The following is a 27,200-nucleotide window of genomic DNA, read 5'->3' as shown; positions in this document are numbered from 1 at the left end:
GTTCCTTTCTACTTTCAGACATCATATAAACAGCTTTATCTTCCTTCACTTTTAGGAAATTCTTCCAGTGTTCTGAAATGAGCTAAACAGATCAATAGTTAGTAGCCTGCACAGCTCCTCAGGCAGCCCTCTTAAAACTTTGTGATGTGAGTTTTTTAATGAACTCTAGCTCATTGTATGATGTGAATTCTGGTAGTTTTAGTATCTATACTGGTAACATATAACCTCTTTTTTTAGCCCCAGGTAAGGAATGGGGGGAAAAAATCAATACACCTTCCTTTAGAACAGGGTGAAAGGAGAGGCAATGTGGACAACAGGGATTTTCCTGTTTCAGGTAATGTGCTGTACCTTATCAAAGGGGCTGGGAATAACTCCTGATAGGGTTCATCTCCCCTAGGTCTAGGATTGGACACCAGCATGGAAAGAGACTGATGGGAAACAGCAGCATCAAGAACTACTAATTTGCTTTCAATCCTACTGTATTTGGATTTGCTACCAAAGAAGTGAAAGACATCCCTGACTGGGCAGCTATTAAATTTTACTTTAAAATTCCAGCGGAGCCTCAGATTGAAGACATTAGCTTTACTCTCATAAAGCAAAGTGGCATGAACTTCATTGAAGTTTCGGAAGGATATAACAAAAGACAAAGCATAAAAAAAAAAGCATAATCCCCCCCCAAAATCTATCAATTCCTCATTTTTCCTACAGGATGACTATAAAAGTTCGTCATTTCTTAGCCACTTACAAACTACATAATGGCAAAGTATTTACTGCACATTTTTATTTTATCATGATTTACTTTACATAGTCAGTTCTCTGTTGAAGGTACACATAACACAACACAAGTCTGGCTGCCCTTTGGGGGGTGCAGCTATCTTCTTCTAGTTTTATAAGTCCAACCTCTTACACACCAGAGTATATCTGTTCATGAAGAAATTAAGAAAGCTGAGCAACTCTTTGATTTCTATTGAATCTCAAAAGTACTTTAGCTCAAATTACTTGAAAATACTCTTAACTTTGCTTTGAAAATTGTTACAATGACAAGTACTTCATTAATGATGAAAAATAATTTAACTTAAAAAAAGCAAAGAGTGATAGACCAACTAAATAAACAAAAGGATAATCATAATTACAGTATATTGCCCTTCACATCTTCAGAGTACTTTACCAACACAAATTTTCACAGAAGTCCTGCCTGATATTAATGCATCATTGAGGTCCTTTATAGAATTCAGAATCAGAGGAATCCAGGCATTTTTGAAGATCATACAAAAGAGCAGCAGAGCCAGTATCAGGACAAACATATTGTTGCAGACTTGCCAAACCAATTTAATAGAAGGGGCTCTCAGTTCTTGTGCTCAGAGGCCTGGCACTACAAGCCTGAGAGTGTTATTTGCTTCTCTCCTGGACTATGCTCTGGATCTGGGCTCTTCTGCCTTTCATGTCCAAGAGCTTTTAGTAGCATTTAGTGATCTGCCATAAACATATAGTCTGGAGCCAGTGATATAATAAATAGATCCTGTGTTTTAAGGGACAATATATATGGAAGAGTAGAAGTAGTCATAAGTCACAAGCAGTGATAAACTAGAGTGGAGCAAGAGTGGAGCAACTGATAAAAGGCAAGTGGACAAGAACACTCCCAAAGAACCTTGGCTAATTCCAAGTTTCTTTTTTTGAACACTGAAAGTTACTGTTAGAATTTTGAAGGAGAATACCTAAATAGAGAAAAACAAAAATATTCTAGAGAAGAATGCTATTTAAAAAAATTATTAAGGTTACTAACAAGACATGAAATATTTCTTTTTTTGAATGTACACACAGGGCATGCAAACAGACATGTGTGTTATTCCCACCATACAACACAACTCTTGTGTCTTCCTCTGACACAAACACAAGCCACATCTTTTCCCAGTCTTCCCGCTGCCTTTCATTTCTTGTGCCGTTTCCACCTAGATGGAAAACCTTGAAACAAAGTTTCATGTTACATGGAACAGATTTCCCAGGATACATTTAGAATCAAGATGGTTTTATAAGAAAGAGAACGTAAGATGAAAAGGGGCAACTTTTGCAACAGCCACAACATTACATTAGCTAGGTTTAGTATTTTTCAAGGCATAAATACTCAGCATTCCATTACATTAAAAATGGCCTAATCAATTCAATGGACTTTCAAAGAATTCTTCCAATATATAATGCTTTAATATTGAGTGTTGGCAGTAAGTACAGCATAGGGAAGAACAGTATTAGAGAGTGAATGAGGGGAGCAGTACTGGTAAACAGAAGAAACAATTCAAAATGAAATATTTTCAGTTATAAAAAAGCAGACTTAGGGATGCAAGAAAACTACTTGGATTCCTGTCTGTATGGACCTGTGGTGCTTTATATGCCTTGGTGCTCGATTTGCCTTTCATATAATTTATATTGTTCCCACAGAAGTCAGTAGGCTTCATGCAGAAAAGTCAAATATATGGAATCCCAGGCAGATAGGCTGGTATAAACCTGTCAAAGTGAATAGAAATATCGCAACTACTTAAGATGGCCATAGAACTTGTTTCAAGTTGATTAAGTTAATTTTTCTTAACTTTTCTAGTTCAGTTTGTGGAGAGTTTTTTTGGGATTGGTTTATTTTATTGTGGATTGTTTTGGTTTGGTTTTGGGTATTTTTACTAAAATTGTTAGTCGGCTTAATGATTTATTCTTAACCAAAGCGGATAAGTTACTTCATAAATTGACCCAAAAGCATATTGACAAATGGTAGGACTTATACAAATAGTATAGTAGCTAGTATACAAATTGTATAGTAACTTTCCCTACAAGGTTCTGTCTTCTGTAGCATTTCCATTTTAAGTTTATGTCATTAAACCTAACAGCTTTATAAACACAACATATACATTTAATTCCTTTATGTACTTTCACACAGAATATCCAAATATACCAATACACTAACACCTTTTGAATGAGCACTACTAAGGCATACTTTTTGTTAGAATTGGGCTTTATTTTTACTTTCCCACTGTAACTGACTGGGTATTTTATGGATTTTCAATGCTATTTTCATTGGCAAGGATAATATTCTGTGACATGGATCAGGAAAGGAACCAAAAAGAAAAAAAAATATTGTGAAACTGAACCTGTGAAAAGAGAGAATTTAGCACAGTATTAACATAAGAGTGAGAACACTGAAATGCAAAGCAGATGCGCATTTGTCTTCCACTGAAACTTATAAGAGTAAATAGAAAATAGTTTTAGAAGTGATTAACTGAGGTGGTCTTCAGAAAAACTCACAGGTGAAGATGCAAGATTTGACTTCATTTTCCAGATCTTTCACAATTCACAGGATGTGGCCTTGAACATAGTTTACTTGTGGGTATATTAAAATCTAATCTAACATCATGGCAAAGTTGCAATACTGCCTATAATATGCCTTTCTATGCCTTCTTCTCGATATCTTCTCTCTATGGCTTTGCAAAAAACACAGAGCCTCATGGGAGGTTAAACACTCTTCCATGACCATCCTGTACGCTGCTACAAGACTAATAATATCCCAAAACATTTTCTAAGCTCAAACCACACCAGCAGTGTAAGAAATATGACACAAGCAAACATACATACCTGTTAACACCATATTAAAAAAATCCAAAGAACACATAAGGTTTTCATATCTGTTAGTTAACAGAATTTCTCATAGATAAAAATATGTTACAGAGGGAGAATAAAATGAGAGAGAATTTGACACTATGTAAGTACAACTAAAAGATGGGGATTTTCTTCTGTTAAAAATCATTAATAGGCTTTGAATTCAGAGCTAGGCCATGAATTCTCAGATGCTCTAGCTTTGTCCTTGTGTGCCTGCTGGCACAGACTCTTACATCAAGAACTGTGCAGTACAGAGCTTCCAACCATCCCTCCCAATTCAGGGCACCAGGAGAGCAGGATCAAGCAGCACTGGAATTAGAAATTATGCAGGGATGCTCTTTTACAAATGTAGATGTGAATTTGCCATTCCATTTTGTGGTTTGTAGTGAGGCATTGTAACTGAATGTGACAACACTGCAGGAGGGTAGTTCTGCTTCACAGCATTGTAAGGGAAGGGAAGTGGGTAATGCTGATGCTTTACAGCTGTAGGCATGCTTTTCCACAAATAAGATCTATACACAAATATATGTATACAGCAAGAACTCAAAGTATTCATTTCAGGGAGAGGGAAAGGCAGAAGAAAACACAGTTACAATAGGAATACTATCTTACAACCAGCACTGGCCCTGCCATTGATACACCCAATTAGAACAGATTTCTCCTAACAGCTCAGGTCTGCCACATCTTGCAGAATATCAGCCCTTCCACCTACATACTCTGGCACTGTAGTAAGATGAAAGGATGGGTGAGAATCTCAGATTAGTAGGAAAGTTTCTCCTACAGTTGTTCTCACTAAAAATTCCTTAAAAACCAGATATCTACTTAGCAAACTTTTGGCATTTTTCATTTGCACCAAAACAAAAGGTTCCTCTACAGCACTCAAATTTTAGCACTCAGATACAGTACAGAAAATGCTCTTGAATTCCAAGTGCCAGATAAAAACTATAAATACAGAGCAATATAGAGACTATTCAGGAATGGGGAAGAGGGATGAATGGGTAGGAGTTACATGCTAGAATTTAAAAGATTCTTTTGATAGAAACTTTGTCAAAACAGAGCCATTGATACCAAAAGATTTGTATTTCTATGAACTTGTATTTACCTGGGGTGAAGTATGTAAAGTCCGCAGAGCCATCCATATCTGACCTGCAGAAACCCTTTAACGCCACCTAAGTACAGTGAAGAAAAAGGAACAAATATGTCAAGCCAGGAAAATGGCTATCTCCACCTTTCTTACATGCAAGAGAAATTGAATAATTTACCAGCTGTTTGTGCTGTTGTTTACAGCTCAGGCAATGCAGAATAAGAAAATTAATTATGCCAGCACCACAGATTCATTCCCAGTGTTAATTTGCTGTGCACATTTTCCTTCACACTTCACAAGATTCCCAGGAAAAACTGATAAAGGATTGGTAAGAAAAATCCTACAACCTTGCTGCAGGTAAGAATGCAAAACAGCTACTGCTAGACTTCTTCCCTCCACCTCTTACTATCTGTTCTACTGTGAGCCACAGCCACAGTCATGATCTCTTCATACAAGATCATGACTGCTTTATCTTGACTGAGTTGAGCCAGGTTTGAGGGCACTTGGAAATGGCCAAACCTGACTCAGCTTTGTCAAGGTAAAGCAATCATGATCTCACATGCTGAAACCTCCAGGCTCTTGTTCCTCTGTGTTGTTTTTTACCCCAAAACACCTTTGTGGTCCAGGCCTGCTTGCAGCATTGCTGTGGTTTGCAAAACACCTTGCAGAAAAAACACTGGCTCTTAGTTTGGCTTATCCCAAGGGGCTTGACTAGATTCTCTGCAATTGAATTAATCCCATCTCCTGGCATAAGTCCCAATGAACTTGGAAGAAACAGGAAGACTAAAGATGTCAGCATGGTATTTCTGCACGTTCAGGGTTAAAGCCAGACCTAAGCTAAACTATTCACCTGTTGGTAATGAAAAGGAGATCTAAATGTTTTCTTCAGCTAAAACTCAGATCCCCACTGCTTTACAAGCATTAAGCAGCAAATAGGTAAGCATATTCCAAATCCTCTAGAACATCAAGATGCTGAAAATATGCATTTTGTTATTTTATCATTTCTAATGTAAGGACAAAAGCTTTTAAGTGTCAGTATACTCATCCCAGAGCTGGAATTGCTTCATTTCCTCTTTTGCTAAGTTATTTTAGAGCAGTTTGTGATACTGACTTTGTTTTCCACTCAGCCACATCACAGAGCCTGTGTAACGCTGTTGACAGGACTCAAATACTTTAAAGCAGCTAAGACAATGCTGGAACAGTCAAAATTTCTTCACTGGCATGCTTGAGTTTGCCAGGCACCTGGCCCACAAGGGGCTGGGTCACCTACCAGAAGGAACAGGGCCCTCTAAGTTTGAAAGATTTGTTTACATGGGATTTTATAGACAATATGAATTTCAGAGATATTGGAGGTACAAACTAAAATTAAGTTCCTAAATGAATATTATAAATTAATAGTACCCTAGCCATATCTCTCATTTTGGTCAGTGTTTCCACAAATTCTCATCAATGTGACTAATGTGACTGTTCATTCACAAGCTGAATGAACCGAGAGAGGTACTGGGAAGAAAGACATCAAAGTTTGGCAGGGGCTCCCTTCAAAGCCTTTCCTCCCATGTGGACTTGTCTTTAATACTGGAAAACTCTCTCTGCAGAAGAATCTCTGGTTTAGCTCTGCCTTCACTTCCTATACATGCCAGATAGCCTCTTGCCTCATGGAGACCTGTGAGGAGTTACTTCCCTATAAAAATAAGAGTTTAGTTCTGTCTCTTAATAAATGCATTTAGAAACATGTTCACTTTTTACTTCGTAGCAAATCTGCTCTAAGATACATTTTGGTTTGGGAGCCTTTTAAAATAATTAGAAATTTTGTGTAGATTTGGAAAGTTACTTTCTAATATTATTCATAAACCAACACTTACACATTTAAATCTTTATCACAAACATTTTTAACACCATAATCTACAGAATAATTCCCATTAACTTCTTTATCAAAATGGCAAAGAAAACAGCTGTTAAGCAATAACCCAGATTGTATGTACCCATATGCCAGAAATTGTACCCAATGCAGAAAAAAGTTCTATATATTATTTCCCAATAGTTCACGATTAGCCACAAGCCCAACTTGTTCAAAAACATAAAAAAATATCCTGCAACTTCAACTTCCCTTAAAAACCTAAGGAAGAAAAGAGTCAAGATTTTCAAAATGGAAAACTGCAAAATCACCAGAGGAGCAAACAAAATATAATTTCAAGCTTTTGAAAGGATGAAACTGAGAAGCAATTTTCTAGAACTCTTAGCTTGCAGAGGCTTCAATTACTACAATGTGGAATTTGTTTTAATTTTCCCTGTTTGAGGACTTGCTGCTACTCCTACTGCAGTCTCTACCAGCACCACTAATGAGGTGAATGCATAAGGGTTCAGAGCTGAACTGTACTTACAGCCAGAAAATAATGTCTATTGCAGAAGCACATTTAATTATATTATCAAGTTTATTTATGTTTATTACCTCTTGATGAATTTCATATCACATTTTCTCCATTTACAACTGAAGTATTTTTCTCACAGCCACCTACAGGATAAATAAAAGACAAGACTTCAAGAATGAGTCCACTCTTGAAAACATAATCATCCAAATGAAAAACATGTGAACAAAAACAAACAAAAAAAGAAATTAAAAAACCTGTAGACAATCACGTGTATCAAAACAACACACGGGCACACCTGCCCCGCCAGGACACCTGCAGCATAGGAGCAGTGTGGGCTCAGTAGGATTCCCAACAAGAAATGCAGTGTTTTCTGCACATCAAATAAACTCTGCCCACACAGACTCAACCTGCAGCACCCAGGGTACTAAAGAGTCCAACAGCAGGCTTGGCACAAAAGGAGTTCCCTTTTCAGTGTAATAAATTTTTAATGCTATTTCAGTGCATTTCACATTCAAAGCACAATTTCTCAACCACCATATTTAATTTTTGTTTAGAAGATGAACTGTCTGCAAACAGCACGCTGTGCTGCACAGAAGCCAGTCTTCACCAGAGCGAAGTCTCAGCAGTACCACATTGTCCCTTCCAGTCCAGTCTGTGAGCAAAGCATGCACTGTGGAAATACCTTGTTAGAGGGAAATCAAATTATTAAGAGAAATATTATTATATAAATGTTTAGATAAATGAATAGATAAATAAACTGATGTTATATATTCTTTCCTCCTTCACTTGCAGTGTAGCTTCATACACACATACTCAAGAACTCTGAAAAACTGATGCTTTAAGACAATGTAGGAAGCCTCTCTATCATGTGTTACTCTCTTTGAGGAGATATTAGGGATTAAAATACAAATACTTAAATCTCTTTCCAGCTGTTTGTGTTTTTCAACACTTTATTTCCTAACACTTTAGGCTGTAATGAGTGTTTCTAATGTTTTATCTCTTATTTCACTTTGCAGTGAAACAATTTCCAGTCTGTTGTTTGTATATGATAGCAATAAACAAAGTAAAGTGTATTTTTCACTAATAGAGAAAGTTTACCTGATTTCTGTGCTGCCTTCATCTCAGGGTAAGTGCTCCAAAAAGCTGAAAGACAAATTTTCTCTAACATTTTGAGGTAACAGAGAGGAAGATACAGCTAGTCATTCACAACCAGGAGGTCAGGCCTCCTGCCCTCCTCCTGCTGCACACAGATGTCCCCACACATGTTGTGAGAGGATGTGAGCCCCAAGGCAGCCCATGTGCTAACCCTGCCCTGGCCACAAATGTGTCATGAAAACCCCAGGAAAAATAGGACACAGGTGGTTGCAAAACAGAAAGTGCATACAGAGAGGTCAGGTTAGGACACAAACACAGGTTCAGCATGTTGGTGTTACTTTAACAGCTTCTTCTTAAATGTCTAAATCCTCTCTCACAGACCTGGGGCTAAAAGTCTGTCTCCCTGCTCTTTGTTCCTGTCTATTCCAGATGGGCTGCAGAGTTCTGAAGGGGAGAGCGAACAAATAAAATCTAAGAGCTATGGCTATTCCAGTACAATAAAGGGAGCCAGACTGCAGCCAAACATCAGTGAGAAAATGGTAAAAATTGCATTTTCCTCTCCTCATACTGGGGAAACCAAAATAGTCCCCTTGATGCCTATATTAAACCCAACCCAAGTAAATCAAAATGTTCTGCTTTTTTAGAACAACTGTCTGAAATTAATATACAGTTCTTAGCTTCATTTTTGCCACATCAGCCCTCCTACCTCCATGGGCAGGAGTGAAGAATAGGAGCTCTGACTTGCAGGATGCATTTCCCATTTCCCTCTTGCCCACCTTTAACTCTGTGCAGCAATACCAATGTCTGGCTGCTCCCTCTTGAAGCTATGCTTAGCAGGTGAAGCCCATCCATACACTCACTAAAGTCAAATGGAAATTAACCATATGCATATGAAGCCAAAACCTGCATATACCAGATAGAAAAAGGCAGAAATCCTTATAACAATTGTTTTAGGACACGAACTACACAGCAACATTTTTAGCATCACACTTGGGACTGTTTTGCAGAAGGAACTATCTCTTTGCCTCCAGACTTCTGATGTGGATTAAGCTTTTTCATAACTCCAGTAGCACAATTAACAGTAGAAAATATTAACAAATATGATAAATGGAAAAAAAAGGATTGTTTTTTAAGAAATGTTGATAAATATGAGTTTGCTGTGATTTCAGATAGTTTATGCCTTGCCCCTGTGATAAGACAGGAAAAGGCAACCAAATGTATTTTCTGGTTCCACCAGGGAGACTCTCAAATGGACTTTCATTGCAAATAGCTATTTGCACAAGTGCTTCATCCAGTTAGGAACTAAATCCAAATAACCCAACACGATTTGTCTGGCAATCAGGTATTTGCAGTCAGTCTCTGGATTGTGCACACAGACACACAGAAGCACTTCACAAGTCATCAGTCTGGTAATCAAATACTGTTGTTATATAATAAATTTGACTAATAGGCACAGAGCACCTGCTGGTTTTGTTGCTGCTGCTATTACTAGCCAAATTTTATTAGCAAATAAAAGCTAAGGCTGCTCTTCTTCCATTTCAGTAACTTGTGATAATGGTGACATTAGGATCCCTGTTCTGAGCACATAATTTTTAAGCTCTGTCTACACTTTCATGAGCACAATTAGGCTTGTCAAATCTACTAGTCTAAGAATCTTCATCTTCTTTCTCAGATGAATTATTTATGCAGCCAATATTAAGTAAAGAACACTTTACATATAAATGTTTTATATCAACTTAATTAAAAGTTCCCAGTTCTCAGTCACTCAGTACTGGCCTAGGTAATTTGCCTAATTTTTGTCTTCAGGGGGTTCTCTTGTGAGCAATCTAACCACACCAAAGCTGTTAGGAATGATCAGTTTATTGAAGTGATATGTAATTTATTTCTTTTACCCTAATTGTATTTTGGCAACTGACTGAATTGTGAATCTTCATCATAGGCTGCATGAAAAGAGGCTCTTGCAGAAAGAGACAAAGGGTATTTCTTCCCTGAAAGGTGATATAATAAGGTGTGGAAATAAAAGAGTTCTGCCAAAGCCCCCTTTTTAACAGGAACTTCTTCCACGCTCAGCTGATGTAAACTCTCAGTCCACATCAGGCAGCAGGGCGGCCTAGAATCACAAAGGGGTTTGGGTAGGAAGGGACTGTAAGGATCATCCAGTTCCAGCCCACCCTGCAAGGGGCAGGGACCCCTTCCACTGAACCAAACTGACAGACCATCCATTGCTTGAATACTACCAGGGATGGAGTATCCATGATTCTCAGCAATCTATTAAGGGTCTTACCACCTCACAACAAAGAATTTCTTGCTAATATCTAATCTAAACCTACCCTGTCAGTTTAAAGGGGTGATTTTTCACTGAACAGAGAGTTGAAATCCTTAAGAAAATAGAAAATACAATTAATTGGAAAAACAAAACAAAACAAAATACCCTAGAGTTTAACATGAGACTATGAAGGTCAGGCAGGGATTTTAAAGAAAATACTTGCTGAAGACACAAAAGCCAAGGTCCATTCTGGATAGTGCTTGAAGGGCAGGCAAAATATTCAGTGAAGCTGAAACCATAGAATAAAGGTCAATGATCCCTCTGTGCTGATGTTCACAGTGCAGGAAGAGTTGTGGGCACCTTCTCATACCAGAGCATTCCTAAGAATCACCAGGTCACATCTAAGAATCCATTAAAATATGCAGTGTCTGTAGAAGGTTTAATTAATAAAGCCAAATCACCACCTGAACACCATGCCTAATAATAGTCAAGAGTTTAAAATAATTTCTTATTGAAATTGCCTGTTTATTACCTGTTACTCTGAAAAGCCTTATCCCTGAAACTGACTTCCATATGAGGAAGCTGATCCAACAACAAACCTTGACAAAAGCTTTTGACTTGGGTAGAGAAGTAGAAAGTAAAATAAATAATAAATTTGCTGGGTACTTTCAAAAATATGACAGAATGGAAAGCAAATCAACTTTTCTCCTTTTTCAATAAAAGTAAAATTTCAAATTTATTAAGTTTCTGAAGTTGCAAACAAGCTAGCATAGTCCAGCCATGGAGGATCCTAGATCTTATGAAAGAAATTAATTTAGAAAACTCTCTAAATGACCTTTAAAGAAAATAAATTGTCATTGGATAAGGAGGAACATCCTCTGGCAGACTGATAATTTGCTGAAGGATAGAAGGCAAATTATAAGAATAAACAATTCTCTTATTGATGATAAAATAGTCATGGCAATAAAGACCATAACAAACCCAGATGAATTCCAGAAAGACCTAACAATGCTGAATGAGTAATTAAAAGGCAGATGAAATTTGTCATCGATAAATAAAGAAATGTCCATAGGGAAAACATAAGTACAAAATTATGTGCTTGAAATTACATTTTCCTACTCAAAAAGTAATGTAGTATCTCTGATATTGATCAAAAATAACTGTTACTTTGATAAAAATATCATTTCAATGCCCAATACCCTAAATGTAAATAAGAAATTGTTAGAGAAATAACAAAGAACAAAACATGAAACATCATTATGTTTTTCATATAAATTCTTTGGGTACCCACATCTTGAATCATGAGCACAATTTTAGTAACCTCATAACACACATAGCAGAAAAGGGCAACAAAGGATGATTAGAGACAAAATTATTTTCTAAAAATAGAGACTGAATAGAAAAGGATTCTTCAGAGTGGAAACCTGACAATAAAGATGGAGTATGCTCATTTCATGCATCTCAATGTGGAGAAGATGAATAGGAAGTGATTATTGACTGTTTCTCAGAACACCACAATTACCCAAGTCATGCTATTTAGTGCTGCTCTTAAAAACATAGAAGAATAAATATTTTTACATACTTCATTAACTCTTTTGCTACAGAAGACTGGGGTGATCAGGAAAACAAGCAAGTTCAAAAAGGAATTAAACAATTTATGGACAATAGGTCCATTGATGGACACTAACACACTCCATGCAGTCTTCCACTTGGGTAGTGCTCTGCCTGCAGATTTCCACAGCCTGTGGAAATGGTTCACTCTACACTTATCCCGCTTTTACATCTGTTCACAACTGCCATAGTTGAAGACTAAAGATGGCTAAACAGAATTTTGATCTGACATGGTAAAATTATGCCTGTGTTTGTTTTTTTGTTGTGTTTGGGTTTTGGTTTTTTGTTTTGTTTTGTTTTGTATTTTCTTTAAGTACTATGACATTCTGGTAAATAAATTAATGCCTTCCAAGGAAAAGAAGAAAGATAAAAGTATAGTATTTTCCAATGGGGGAAGTGTTTCCTGCTGGCACTGGAGCCTTACAGGTAGTGGCATCTTATTAAGCAACATAACAGTTAAGGTCACGCACTATCCACTTTTAGGATCAGTCTGTTAGATACCCCAACACACAAAGGGGAACTGGTAAATTTGCCTGTGAGATGGGACTTTGACTACATTAGTGACAGCTGATGCCACCCCTTTGCTTATCTAATTCTTCAGCTCTGAAGAGCAATAGAGAGTTGCAGTTAATGTCATTATTACTACCAAGTATGTGGCTGAAACATAACCTTCACGTGCTTCCATTTGGTGGTGTATCCTTACCCACCAAGTTTAATTAGAATCCTAATATTTGTATGGATATACTGGATTTTATGTGGGAAAAATGTAGATAACCTGAGGTTATTCCGAAAGTCTGGTCATTGATTTGAGCCACTTATTCTAGTTGCAGCGATGTGTTTTAATGAATCTAAGTAATGGTTTGAGAATTCTATCTCAAATTCTGCCTTTAATATACATTTTACTTCTCATTGGCTCCAGAGAGAGCACTCTAAAGAAAGATACAGCCCCACCTCAGCTGCTTACTATGTTCATTGTCCTTTAGAGTGCAATTGAAAAAAAAAAAAGTGTTATATCTAGCAACTAAGTTGCTTGATTTATGCCTCTTTTCTGTTTTCTCTGAGTTTTTGGATTTGCATCCTCATTATTTTATATTTGTTCCTACTAATGGTGTGCTCTCAAGCTATTTCCCATTCCATATTTACTTCCTTTATTGTTTGCAATATTGAACTATAGTGACTGAATTCCTGCCCCACTGCACAATTTCTCCAAGGTCCCATCTTTGTTATGACCAAACCTACCAATACATACTAGTTTTTAGCTCTAGGAAGTTAGTATTTTACAAACTTAAAAACAATTTAAAAAGTAAGGAAGATATTAAGACAGTCTGCAAATTCTTTGGAAAATAGGAAAATACCAGTTACAGCTGCATTCATACACAATGGGAAGTACAGAAGGTTTCTATTGCTTCTGTACACCGGTAAAGAACACCAATGCTCTTCTCACCCCACATTCTCTAACATACATTCTAAAGGTCCTAAGATGTTGTTGCAATCCATCAGTGACTGTCTCCTCCTTATGGAGGGATACAGCCATGGAAGGGATGCACCATCTGGCCACACTGACTCTACACCAGCCCAGGGACCTCTCATGCCCAGGAAATTCACCCCATCACCACTCCAGGACAGCATAAACAACCTACACCCAGGAGAGGCTTCAGAACTGTTTCAAATGGCATCCAAGGTTATTGTGTCTAAGCACAACCTCCTAGGAGATACACTGTCATTGGGTCAGTACCAAGAAAACTTTTACAACAGGAAAGGAAGAAATCTCATTCAACAAGTCAGCATATTCCACTACTAATCAAACCATTTCCTCTCCAAACCATGTTTTCTCAGCCATTCAAGGCTGGTTAACTAAGGCTTTGTGACTTATTCAATTTTCTGAAGTATGCCTGTGAAGACACTGTTCTCATGAACTTATCCTCTAAATCAAAACACCTGTCAATATCCTGGGTACAGAACATGAAGATCCTTCATAACAGACCTTGCTAAGGTCACAAACATGCAATCAAACCTTGCAGATCAAAGACTTGCTGCCAGGTTTTACACCAAACCAACCCATTTTCTGGGCACTGCCATATCCTTTCCTCTCCTGTCAGACAGATGCTGGGGAAGGGCTTTGCAGTGGCAGAGTCCTGCAGGACATGCACAGCTCCTCCCACCCCACTGCAAGCAAACCGGCAGTGCCTCAAGGACCAGGTTGTATCCAGCCAGGCTGGATATACAGAGAGCACAGAGGAGAGGCAGCAAAAGGCACAGAGAACTAGTGAGTTCCCTTAAGGTTGCTTGGACTGCACAGAATTCAAGTAACAAGTGGTGGATCCTCAGACCTGTGTTAACAGCCCATCTCTGGAACTTCCTTTTCCCATTTCCTTCACCAAGACAAAATCTTTTTCACAAATTCTTTCACTTTTCTGTACTGACACATTCTGGATCTATTGCAATGTTAATAAAGCAAACTTTTACTTTAATCTCAGTTAGGTGGGTAGGGGCTTTTTCTGTTTGATTTAGATTTGTTTGTTGGTTTTTGTTGGGTTTTTTTAGTTGTTTTTACTATTATTATTATTGACGTTTATCACACTGTGCAAGTCATCTTGAAGTGGTTTCAGAGTCACGCACAGACCAGAGAAAAGCCTGCTGAGAATAAACATGTTGTAAACTAAATTATACCTGAAAAGGCAACACACTGTTTCAAATGACATATGGCTGCTGTACAGAACACAGTGTAGAACATTAAAAGGCTAGAAGCTTGGGAACTGACTCCCTGCATGTAACAATCCAGATTGCTGGGATTGCTCTATTTATTTTGGTGGCTTTTAAAAACACAAATGACACAAGGTTGATGCCACAGTTTTGCATAAATTTTATCACCAGCATAGATGAGCCATTTACAAGGTATACAGAGAGATATTGCACTTTAACTTCAGACAAAAGTATATTTAAAAAATAGGAGCATTTTTACTGGGCCAAGCTGCTATAGTTTACAGCAAGTGCAGAATCACATAAAGTGAATATCAAAATTCTCAACAGCAGTTTTTCTTCTGAATTCAATCCAAACTAATAAATCTGCTGCAGCTCTGCTTTCTCTGTTCACTTCAGCTCTTATCTAAATGACAAGTCTTGTCCATGTGCCATGGATAAGTATAGCATCGTGTCAGGGAAATGACAGAAGCATCCTCAATTCTGCCAGACAAATCACAGTAGATGGGACATTATTTTTTCTTTTGCTATTTGACAGTGCCATCTGTAACTTCTGCCAATTTTCATGCATTACTCAAGGCAGTTGCTTTCCTTTTGTTAAGAAGAAAAGAAGGTTGTGACAGAGCTAGCCATCAAAGTTAACATTTAGGACATCCATCCTTGTGCAACTTTTATAACACTTTTACCTGCAACATGGAAGAGAGGCAAAATACCAACAAAATACACGAGGGAGTCAACAGACAGACAAAGACAAATGCTAATTAAAAAAAAAGTAAAAAAAAAAAAGGTGTGTGCTCAGTGTTCTGTGAATCAAGAAAGCACTACAATTATGCATGACCTTTGTCCTTAAGGGCTAGAATGGGCACTTGATAGAATATTAGTAGGGGAAGCACCAGGCTCATGTGGCTGGAGGCACATGATCTAGTAGGGAAGCAATTTGTTATGCTACATAGTGAACATATTTCTACCTCTTTTTGTAGAAAAAGAGCTCTGCAACTTCCATCATGCCATCTGCCTTACACTGAGTTCTTCAAATATTGCAGGGATAGGAAAGAACAGTAGGAATCTTCTATAACATTGTCAATATATAAAAGACAGTCTTCTCCACTAGTATTACAAGTGCCAAATGGTGGACTTGGTCTCAATCATTAAACACATTAATTAGGTTTATCTTGTATGTGCAAGGGCACTGTAGGAGAGTTTGAAACATTTAAGTGTTCCAGATATACATGGTCTTGTGCAACATTCCTACCTGAGTTCTCCTATGACAATGATTAATTCAAAACAGCCTTTTGTTGACAAGACTCCCACAGCTTGGCTTAGATTCCTGAATGCTGGTGACTATTACAACTCTACTACCTTCCTCTGGCCAAATAAGGTCTTAGTCCTCAATCTAACATTTTGCAAGTAGTTCAGAGCAGCAGCTCTCTTTGTCTCAAAGGTGGTATGACATGATAGAAAGAACCCTTAAGTTACTAGCTGGCTCAACAAGTAGTTTTCTGCATGAATTGAAGTATATTTTGCAAACTGGATGCTGGCAAAATGGTAGGCACATGTCTAGAATTAGTGTTATAACCATTAGCACATGGTTAACAACTCAAAAAGAAAGAAGGGAGTTCAGGACATAAAAGCTGTTGAGTTCTATCTTCCAAAGATATCTACAGGAGACAGTATACTTTCTAAAAATAAAACTGAAGATTCAAGTCCAAATTTGAGTGCCTTTAGGGTCAAGAATGCATGTTTAAACCACTCAGTCTTAATTTTTTTTTAAATTTTTCAAGTATTTTTTTTTGAATAGTCAAAGTAAAAATGCTCAAATCTTTATCATGCAAGCTACGACAGATGGGATCCCTTTGGATCTGCTATAGAAAAAGATTCAGAAGGAGTATCTGCAGTATTTGCTGCAGAAATTCCCAGCAGCAGTCAGATGTCTTCATGGAAGAGGTGTATTTTTTTAACATTCTTACAAACTAAAAATCACAAGTAAATGAATAAGTTCCTTAGTGGTCTTAGAACATGTTAAAGTCCTTCTTGAGCTGGGAATAACAGATAAATAGTGCAGGGAATATAACCTGTGCCTTTCTGTCCTAACGCCAAAGATGTAATCACTCTTGTCAGAAACATTATTTTGTCATACAGTAAAATTTGAGAATATTAAAATACCAGCGCAGAGATTTGATATTAAAAACATTTCTCATGAAATTACTTGCTGCACATTGACAAAATATGGAAGCCCTGTGGGCTTGTTCCTTTAAAATGATACATTTGATTCTGACAGAAAGAAATTTAAAGAAATTATGTACAGACTGATTTCCAAGTAATAGCAGAAGCACAAGTCATGCTCACAAGCAAAAATCCAAGTACTATAGCCTTTGAGGATTACATTGAACATGCTGATAAATGATGTGCAAGTAGGTGTATGAAAAAATAAATACAGGGATTACAAAAGTCACAGAAAATTCTGCACAGGCAACTCTCTAGTGCAGTATTTTCATTTAAATCGACTTGCATTATCTTGTTTCTTTGAAGGTGTAACAAGAACCATATAAATTCTCCTGCAGTCATTAGGTACAGAGAGATACTAAAATGCACCTGTAAGTGCAGTTAAGCCAAGTAGAAAATGTGTAAATTAAATTAACTAAATCAGAAGAAAAGAAGAACTTTCAATATGGAGAAGTAATTGATACTTAATGATGACTCAACAGCAGTTATGGGCTAAACATATCTTCCCTTTTGATGCAGTTCTTAAAACAACCCCAGCAGGGTAGCATAGGAAGCTGGGAGATGCTTAACAGGTCACCTCCTTCTGCACTGCATTCTTAAAGGCTGGAATGGAAAAACTGAGAGAAGCATCATAAAACACAGGTCCTCCTCCTCAAGTCACACAAACCATTTCAGGAACTTACATCTGCTTCTGCAGGAGAAACACTGATATTCTCCTAGTCTCACCACCCAACCACTACAAAAAAAGAGGGACATTATGGAATTAATCTCCAAGCCTGCTTGTGAGATCCTTTCAAGTACTTCCTCCATTTAGTGTCAGAGTGCTCTTAAGGCACTTAGGGGCCTTGCTGACAAAGGACCAAGTTGACCATATCTGAGCAAAGAAGTAAAAATATGGGATGCCTGACTGCCATTAAGAATTCTACACCAAGATTCCTTCCCATCCTGCCTAGATGGCCCAAGACCATGACTTCAGCCTGCTGGTAAGAGATTTTTTATTCCAGTTCTCTTCTTCTGCTCTTCTGATAGTTCTTCCTTTTGAATACATGAAACCCCTTCTACACCTATAAAACTATGTTTCTTTTTGATGCAGCTAAACCCATTTCTCTAGTGCATGCCAAAATCCAATTCTTCTGTGATAAAGCAGTAAGATGGCTCTTAATCTTACCAGCATGCATTGCATAAAGCCAGAGAGCTTTATATTGATATATCCTTCCTTTATGTTAGAAATCACACATCCCTATCACTGTCACTATTTCCTCAATCTATCAGTGTCCAACTTCTGAAGAAAAATGTTGGGTTTTTCCTGGACAAACCCTGTATTCATGACATATTCCTACATTTTTTCCCATTGTTAGAGGTTCTACTAAGGCAGTTTCTTGTTAAAGCACATGAATAATCTTCAGTGTGTCTGACGTCCTTCATGTGCCTGTTGAAGATCATCCTGCATACCCAGTAAGTGCATGATCAGAACTGAATATGCAAGTATGGAAAACATTCTCTGAGATGCTTCCCCAAAATAAGCATCAAACTGGTATAAAAACATTTATGTAATTATGGAATATAATTAGTTTAATGTCTTAGGATTTTAGCTTTTTTATTTTTCTTATATTTTTAATCCTGTAATCATTTTCTGTATAACTCTAAACTTCATATAGACTGTTAGCTACTGATTTTTGGTCAGACAAAACAATTCCTCTCTAAGCCTAGGAATCAAGGACACCTCACTGCCTCAGGCCCCGAGAAATGTGAACAAAAGTGAGTTGGGTAGGAGCAAGTTTGGGATAAATTACTTCATTACCTAAATCTGTAATTGGAAGATTAACCCCCAATATGCAAATGGAGCAAACTTTTAAAAGTATGAAAACCTGTGACCCATTGTCCATTTTTTGGTTGTAGCCCCTGGGGAGGATTCGTCTGCCCTAAATGTACCTGAAGGCCCTTCAATAAAAATAATTGCTTTTTTATTCCCTTAATTTTGTCTAGCCTCTGTTTTTAGGTAGTCACAAAAAGGTATCAGTTTGTTGCATGAAAAGTGTGGGCTGCATCAAAAAAAGAAATTTTGTTTTTATCTAGACAGTTTAAAGGGTAAGTATTCTTAGAGCAGCTGGCTAGGATCATTCCAGCTGAGATATACTCTGAACACAGAGACAGGTCTATCATTTACAGTAATAAAAAGTCATAAATGTCTCTGTTAAAGACTGCTTTTCTGCATAATGAGGAATAAAGGACTGAGGGGTCTCACAGGTGAATGCTGAATGTACGGGTAAGCTATTTTTTTCATAAAGTAGTTCCAGACACTGAACAAAAAGTCGGATTTAAAATCCCAAACTGACATTGATTGAGGTGCTAGCTTGAGGCCATGCTTTGGATAAGGATACTATTGCTCTCTGTGTGGAACACAACAGATTCTCCTATTGCAGCAACAGCAACAAAATTATATTAAAAAAATTAGTCTGCCTACTGAGCTCTTTTGTGGCTGTAAAATCATGTAACTTTGTGCCAAAACCTACCATTAAAAAAAAAAAAGAACAAAGAAAACAACAACTATTTTGTCTTTAAGACTATTTCCTCTGATAAGACTCCAACGCATTTAACAAAAACAATGTTCTATAGAAGTTTTAAAAAGTCAACATTCTACAGTAACATTTGCCACAGGCACCAAGGCTGGTGACTGCTGGGCCTAAGGGATGTTTCAATGCATGACCTGTAACTTCTGCCTCCAAATGAAAGACTTCCAGTAAATATGCTTACTGATGAGGGGGCCAATAGGAGAGATAAAAATCTCCTTTAAGCTTTAAGGGAATGGAGTCTGCAGTATTTTTGGGTTGAAGTTAAATTTGAGTCATCAGCTCAGTATTGACACCTGCCAGGAGATACCTAAATCCCTGGGGTCTTCTGAAGTGGAAAAGAAGAATCTTTACCTCGTATGAGTCATCTGCCTTCCCACCCCTTGAAATCACCTGAGAGAAATTTTACACAAGCTGCAGTCCTTGACAGGTGTTCTTTAGCCTGGATCACAGTTTACTGCTTCACATCCTTTAGCTGTGTGCCATGATGTTTTCCTGCTGGCTCTGCAGCCACAGCCACTGCCCAGAGGCCCCTCACAGCTGCTTCCTCACCAGGACACAACTGCCTGATATTTGCAAGATTTATACAACAAAGAAGACAAAGAAGAAATAGTTCCTAATTGAAAGGCATTTTAATGCCTTTTTAATGTTTTTACATTCAGCCATGTTTCCTTCAGTTGCAATAAATTCCCACAGATTTTAAGACATTTCTGATAATGTTATGTTACATGGTTTTTCTCCTGATGTTTTACAAAGGAGTCTAAATAATACCTTTCACCCACACACTGAATTTGTTTGTGGTTCAGGGAAAGCAGGCTTCCTCACAGGCTTCCATGAAACTAGGTAGGCAACTCTAAGTTGGATTTTTAAAAGAAATATAATTTTGTTTCAAAGAAACCAAACAGGGACTCATTTTTAGGGAAGAGAAAGACTGGTATTCCAGAAATAAATTTATAAACTGGGACGTATGAGGCACAACCTCCGGATCCACAGCAAGGGACACTTTCAGAGCTCAGGCCGCACATGGCCCTTGGGAGGAACTGAGGGCCGGGACCCCAATTTCGTACCTTAATTTTGGTCATGAACTTATAAACAACCTCTGTTTCACCTGTGCTGCTTTCTGATGAAGGTGCCCTTTCCAGCAAAGTCAGCCATAGCCATTCTTTGCCCTGTCTGCCAGGGAATTGGGAGTATGGGATGGCGTTTTCCGATGATCTTTGCTGAAGCGAAGCTGTGGGACAAGGCGGGAAGGCGCCATTGCCAGCTGCAGCGCAGGGAAGGGCACTGAGGGCTGGGCCTGGTAACTTTGGCACCGCAGTGCCACACGGCTCTGCTGAGGGCACGGCCTTTGCCAGGAGGGTGCTGGGCAAGGAGGGAAAGGCCACGCAAATAATTAAGTTTTGTTTTTATGGCCCAGCTCATGTGAAAAAAAGAGATTAAAAAATAAAAATAAAAAACCCTACCACCAAACCTTAAATGAAAACTGGATCAAGATGCCTTTTAAATAGTCACTCCTGCTAGAAATTGCTGAGGAAATAAACTGGCATAGACATCTTCAAACATTCTAAATAAGGCAGTTAGACTTTTCCAGATAGTAAGAATGCTCTACCTTAAATTCATTTATTTTATACCATATTTAGCATTAACACATAGCAGATCTATCATGGACTGCAAACCATGGGGTTTTTTTCCATTACATCCAAGAGCTTTTATAGTATAGCCCACCTTTAGCTCCACAGTGCTCCAGGCAGCATAAGGCTCTGAAACAAATCGTTTTAATTAAAGCCCTTTTAAACCCAAATTTTTTAGTTCATCCATGTCAGGAAATACTTTGTAGTAGGGCAGCCATCAGACTGCTGTGGAAATAAGGAGTATATGTACATTTCACATACATTAATGTTGGGGGTTAAGGAGCTGGGAGTGGCTCCTGTGGAATAATTTTCTTTGCCACATCCCAGCTATAAGACAGCCAGGGATTTAGTAAGGTAGAGTAGAAATTCTGACTCTCTAGGTAACATAACCCCAGATGGGTTCTGGGATCTTGATCACTGAAAAGCACCACACAACAATGACAGTTCACAGATGAACACTTCTGATGTTTCAAATTTTCATTAACTCAGATGCCATGATAACATTAAAAAATTAAAACATGTGTGAGCACCGTCAGAGATAAGCAGTTTCAGGAATCCTCAGCAGACAAAACCTACCTACAATTTCAATCTCCTACTGCCTCTACTGCCCAATTGGTTGAGTAGCCCAGCTTGCTATAGATGAGAGTCACTCAGCTCCCAGACTCATCATCTTACCTTAAAAGTCATATTATTCACTGTACTCCTTTGCTTTGAAGAGATATGGAGCTATTTTTCTAGTTGTTTGTAAGGAACTTACTGTTAGCTGTAGCAGATGCTGGTTCTGATTCTGTAAGTTTATATACCCAAAAATATTATGAAAATATTAGTCAGCTCAAGAATTCAGAATAAGATCAAAGAATAAGAAGAATAAATATCTAAAAGTGCCAAGTTAATTTACAACTGAGCACAGACATCAGGTAATGGTGGAAGCAACTGAGACATGAAATCTATCCATTTCAATACTTCCTCTGGAATTGTTCCATAAAGCTGGAGGAGACTGGAGCTCAGCCTGACAGCATTTGGATGTCTGTAAAACCAACCTAAATCCTGTGTATGAGAGTATTCTGAGGAGGCAGCCAGTTATCTAAATATAAAGCTCAAGACTCAGTGGGAGGCAACACAAGGAAAATGACCTTTGCTAAAATATCTTTTTTCTTTCACATCTGTTGTTGCAATCCTTAACACATACAGCAGTCATTTAATACAAGCAAGATTGTTCTATTTCTATGCAAAGTTAATATAAATACAGCTGAACTGCTCAAGACTCCAGGTCTCAAACAATACCAGTAACTCAGGAGTGCAGAGCAAGCCTGGAAGCATGATACTGATGGAGTTGTTTAATAAACATTTCTGTGCAACGTCAAGACAGCATTGTTTACTCTCTATTCTGCTTCAAGTTTTGTGCTATTTAGTTTATTTCTAAAGGGTCAAGTTCTGACATGAGGCACTAATTGAGAAGCTTAGTTTCCTCTAAAAACAAAAAACATTGCAATATTCATGACTGAGACAAAAAAAGTAAACATCAAAGACAAAGAAAATCTAAAGGTAAATATAACAAGAAAAAAACTTTGTTTTTTCTTAACCTGCCATTGTTTACACATAGTTTACTTATGTGGGTGTTTTTAATCCTTGAAATTTTTACTTGGTAATTTTATTGCAGATCCTTTCCATCAGAACTAATATGAACACAGATCAATCCACTGGTCAGTGCAGATGACCTTATTGCAGAAATTTAAGAGTTTTGTTATTTTGCACTGCTCTTTATGTTACAGCATACTTTAACAGTTACCCAAAGGAAGGTTATAGAGTAGTTTAAACTTCCAAAAACAACAGCTTGCCATTAAAAAGAAACAAAATAAGATTCTAGACCAACAACATATTGGCTATTTTTGTCTTGCTGGTCATGAGAATGTTAGCAAATAAATCTTACTTTGTTTCAACAAATAGTTTGATACAGTCACATGTACAGAGTAATCTATGTTCTTAAACACTCCAAAAGAGACATAACCTTAATCATATTAATTTCCTAATACCAAAATTCTTGATTATAAACAAGTCAGTAAATAGCACTAAACAAATAATTCCTAATAAGAACCTATTTAATTTATTCTAAGGGCTTACTTATAATACTGTAACACATGATGTGCTCAAGAAATGGTCAGATCTATGCAACAAACTGCAATGTCACAGAAATTTTCCCTAGTAGAGACAATTCAACAGGGAAAAACAGGGCAGCCTGGGAATAGCCTGTCTCTGGTGAGACAGAGGCTATTCATGCATTTGAAAAATTTTGGGAAAGCCCATGAGCTAAATCATAGCAGATATGCAATAATCAGAGCAAGCAATGTTGCCTACAGGTACCAGTACATTGTCTACCATTATAATGTATAACTTTTATACATTATTATGTATAATTATACATATATTAGGCACTTTTAGAATTTTCTCATATTCCAAAAAATGGAATTGAAGATTTCTCACTTTATCTGTTCCATGCTGGATTTACTGGGTCTTTTTGGTTTTGGACATTGTGTCAGAAGAACTTCAGCTATTTGTAAAAATTTGCATTAGTAGAAACTTCTCTTTTTCTCCTGTTAACAGTATCCACAACATTTTTTTTTAACATCTTGCTATGTATATGTGTTCTTTTTCAGCAGGAATGTGCTCTTCACCATTTCTATGAAAGATACTACTTAGCTGCTCCCTTGCAGTTCACAAGTGCTCAGTCTCCTGGCACCAGCAGGAGAGCCCAGGCTACTGAAGCAATAGGCAGAGAAACCCAAGCAGAAACACTCTCTCTCTCTCTTGGGTTTCAATGCTTCTGTTCCTCTCACCCAGGCGATATGGCAAGTAAAGCAGACTGGCAGGTGGGACAAGAGCCAGGATGAGAGATTGGTAAAAAGCACAGACAGAAACAAAAAGCTGCAGGTGAAAGACCAAAAGCACAAAGTAAATTACAGTTTTTTGTTTCTGTTGTCTGTGACTGCTAAGTTTGTAACCTTGCTGTCTCCCTACATAGCTTTTGTTTTATTAAGTCAAATGTTTTACTAGATTTCTTTTGTCAGTCTCTATTTATCTGTGCATTGTTTGACTTAACAGACATTTGCATAATCATGTCTTCATCTGCTACTGTGAACATGTACAAAACTCCACATATGTAGGAATCTGCAGCATTCTCAGTGTAAAAAAATCATACTTGGTGTCCTTGCTCAGTAGAACTTTTCAATATAAAGTAACAATATATATATAATGCTAGTTAAAGTATCCCTAAATAGAACTTTTTTCTAGTAGTAGCCATCTAGCTGAGATGTTAGCAGATATGAAATGGCTTCCTATTATTTTAGATAATATGTGGGCATATGATGAATCAAGAATTAAATGGTACTTCTGCCCTAAAATTCTTTTTAGATCTTTGCATCAACAACCCATTGGAAATGCACATGCACCCCAGGTATCTAACATGACTGATGTTAACATTTATGATGTTGAAACAGCAGATTTTTAACAGGAGCTATAACTAAACTCAATATGAACACATTCTTCCTTCTGCTCATAAGAATAGATTTAAAGCATTCTGTGTTTTGCCACAGCTCTTTATTTCTCCCAAGACCAGTGAACTCTACAGAGCCACTCTTCACCACACCTCATTCACTCAAAGTTCAATTTCCCATATAATATACCTTGATACTCTCCATGCATTTGGAAAGAACACTCAGTGCATCAAAAACAGAGTCAATGTAATTATATAAATGTCTGACTGCGTAATACTTGCTATTTAATTCCCTCACCACCACCCCAAAAAAAAAAAATTGAAAAAAGAAACGAAAAAGACCAAACACACACACATACTTGCTCTTGATCAGCATTAGTTATCATTCACATAATTCATGCTTCCCTTTGGCTTTGATATTTGCCTAAATAAAAGAACAATGACATGGCCGTGGAAATCCAGCACCTTCTTGCTGTTAGACAGGTAATAATCCAACAAATGCTCTGTATACTCAAATTGTTTCACTGACATCTCTATTTACACTAGCAGCAGTAGCTCCTGCTTTCTCTGAGCCACATCATCACTGCAGGCAACAGATAATTTTTACACACTGGGGAATTGCTGCTCAGGACCTGCCTGTTGCATATCACCGACTGCTCCTAGGAAGCAACCCTTTTTCATTTACCCTTGGCACTCCCATTTTATAAATCACAGGATCAGGGCTCTTTTGCAAGCATTTCTGCAGCTTGTATAGCACTATAAGCTAATAAATGGCTGTTCAAATTCATAGACAGTAGCCTGGAAAGACAGTGAAGTACAATTAGGAGAGAAACCTGTAGTTACTTAATTACTTGGGTCCCAGCTCTGCACAAACACATTCATTCCAAACAGTGGTTGTTCTGACTTCAGTGAAGTTGGTTTTGACACAGGTAATTACCACCAAAATTTGTCTGATCAGAGTCTCTGCTGCCTCACCAGTGAAGGTCTGATCAAGAAAGCCATTAGAATGCTTGTAGCCGTCTTATGCTAAAATTTGTCCTGTAAATACAATAGCTGCTGCCTGCTGTCTGCAGTTGTGTTACAATTAGCAACATCAGCTGCACATCTGTCAAGTATCTATTTTTCACACAGACCCTCTGTAGGATGATCATTGGGTGAAATCCTTTGGGGGATGCTTGTTCAGATTATTCATGGCATAAAGCAAAATATGTGAGTGTAACTGAATGGTGAAGTCACTGTGCTTATCTCTCATGCCCATCACCCAGAGATGTGAACAGGCAGCTTGTCTGCACAGAGCAACACCACACCCCTGCACAGAGAGGCTCTGCAGCTTGGTCCTCTCAGTCCTGTGGACATTGCAGGCAGCTGACCATTCTAGGTCATCTCTCCTGAAAGAAATGTTAATACATTTACAAAGCTGATTAGTTGAACTGACCCATCTTTCGGTCAGCTCTTCAGTTTGGCTTGAGAAATCCCATAATAGGATTTACTGTTCTGCTGCAGCTTGCATAAAAGGCCTGTAAATTCAGCCCAGAGGGTTTTTACTAAAGGAAGATGAGGTGGTGTGTCATTTTGCTGCAGCACACTTCAAATACACGTGCAAAAGCATGAAGCCAGGTTCAGCATTTCTTTGCATGAAGTCATATCAACATGATGATCGTTCCTATAAAAAGCACGTGTTGTAGCAAATTCAAATTGCATTGCAGAGACATGAAAGAGGGAAAGCATGGAAACTGCCTCATCAGCTTCTTGACCCACTGAACAAAAAAGACAGCAGTCAAGAAGTTTGACACAGTAAACAGGAGTCCTGCATTTGACAACTCATCTTTACATGCAGGTCCCTGTCAGAACAGTGAGCAAAGTGCCTCTGGTGGCACAATTCAGTCCACAATCTCCATTAAGCTACATAGAAATTTGTTAAACTCTGCACATGGATGAAATTTTCCATTTTCTGATTCAACAGTTCTCAAGGTTTTTCCTAAGATGAAACATGTCTAATAGTTATTAAAAAAAAACTATCTAGAAGATGAACTTTGAATTTAGATGAATAGCATGTTTGTGCATGTGTTCTGTGCTGCTCCAAATCTGAACAAATACTGTAGCTTTGAAAAATGTCATGTCAATGAACCATGGGACATGTCAGGCAAGGAGAAAGGGTGAGGGAGCGGTGGGAAATAATGTGGAAAGTTCTGGTCCCCTCTCAAGAAGTGGGAATAGACAGAACTCACAGAGAGGAAACAAGGTTGTCTGACAGGAAAATGTTTGTCATTAATGTCCAAGATTTGAAATCTAGAAAAGCAAACAGGCAAAAGAAACAGATCTTCAAAACTGTAAATGTCCTGGAGATTATAAGATTAAATGCCCATTCACCATCTCTTTCAGTGCAAGAAGTAAGTGGCCTCAAATGACCCCACCAAAACCAAACTCAAACAAAAAGAGTTATTTTTTCCATACAAAACTAATAAAGCTGTGGATCCCCTTCCATATAACAGTGAAATTTTATAAAGTTTTTTTTATTAAAGAGA

At 37.7% G+C, this 27,200-nt stretch overlaps 1 long non-coding RNA gene across 4 annotated transcripts in view; it reads right to left on the bottom strand.

Moving 5' to 3' along the window:
• The window catches only part of LOC111933531 (uncharacterized), a 131,824-nt gene that overhangs the window by 88,050 nt on the left and 16,574 nt on the right, over positions 1-27,200 (bottom strand). For all 4 annotated transcript variants that reach the window (XR_015274714.1, XR_015274713.1, XR_002866766.2 and 1 more), the window contains exons 4-5: positions 7,170-7,232; positions 4,739-4,805 (exon numbers count right to left, since the gene is read on the bottom strand). This is a non-coding gene — a long non-coding RNA (uncharacterized LOC111933531). The remainder of the gene's footprint in view (positions 1-4,738; positions 4,806-7,169; positions 7,233-27,200) is intronic.

The sequence above is a fragment of the Cyanistes caeruleus genome, chromosome 10 (assembly GCF_971803275.1).
Source record: "Cyanistes caeruleus chromosome 10, bCyaCae1.hap1.1, whole genome shotgun sequence".
Lineage (NCBI taxonomy): Eukaryota > Metazoa > Chordata > Aves > Passeriformes > Paridae > Cyanistes > Cyanistes caeruleus.
This window is presented reverse-complemented; position numbering and strand designations above follow the sequence as displayed.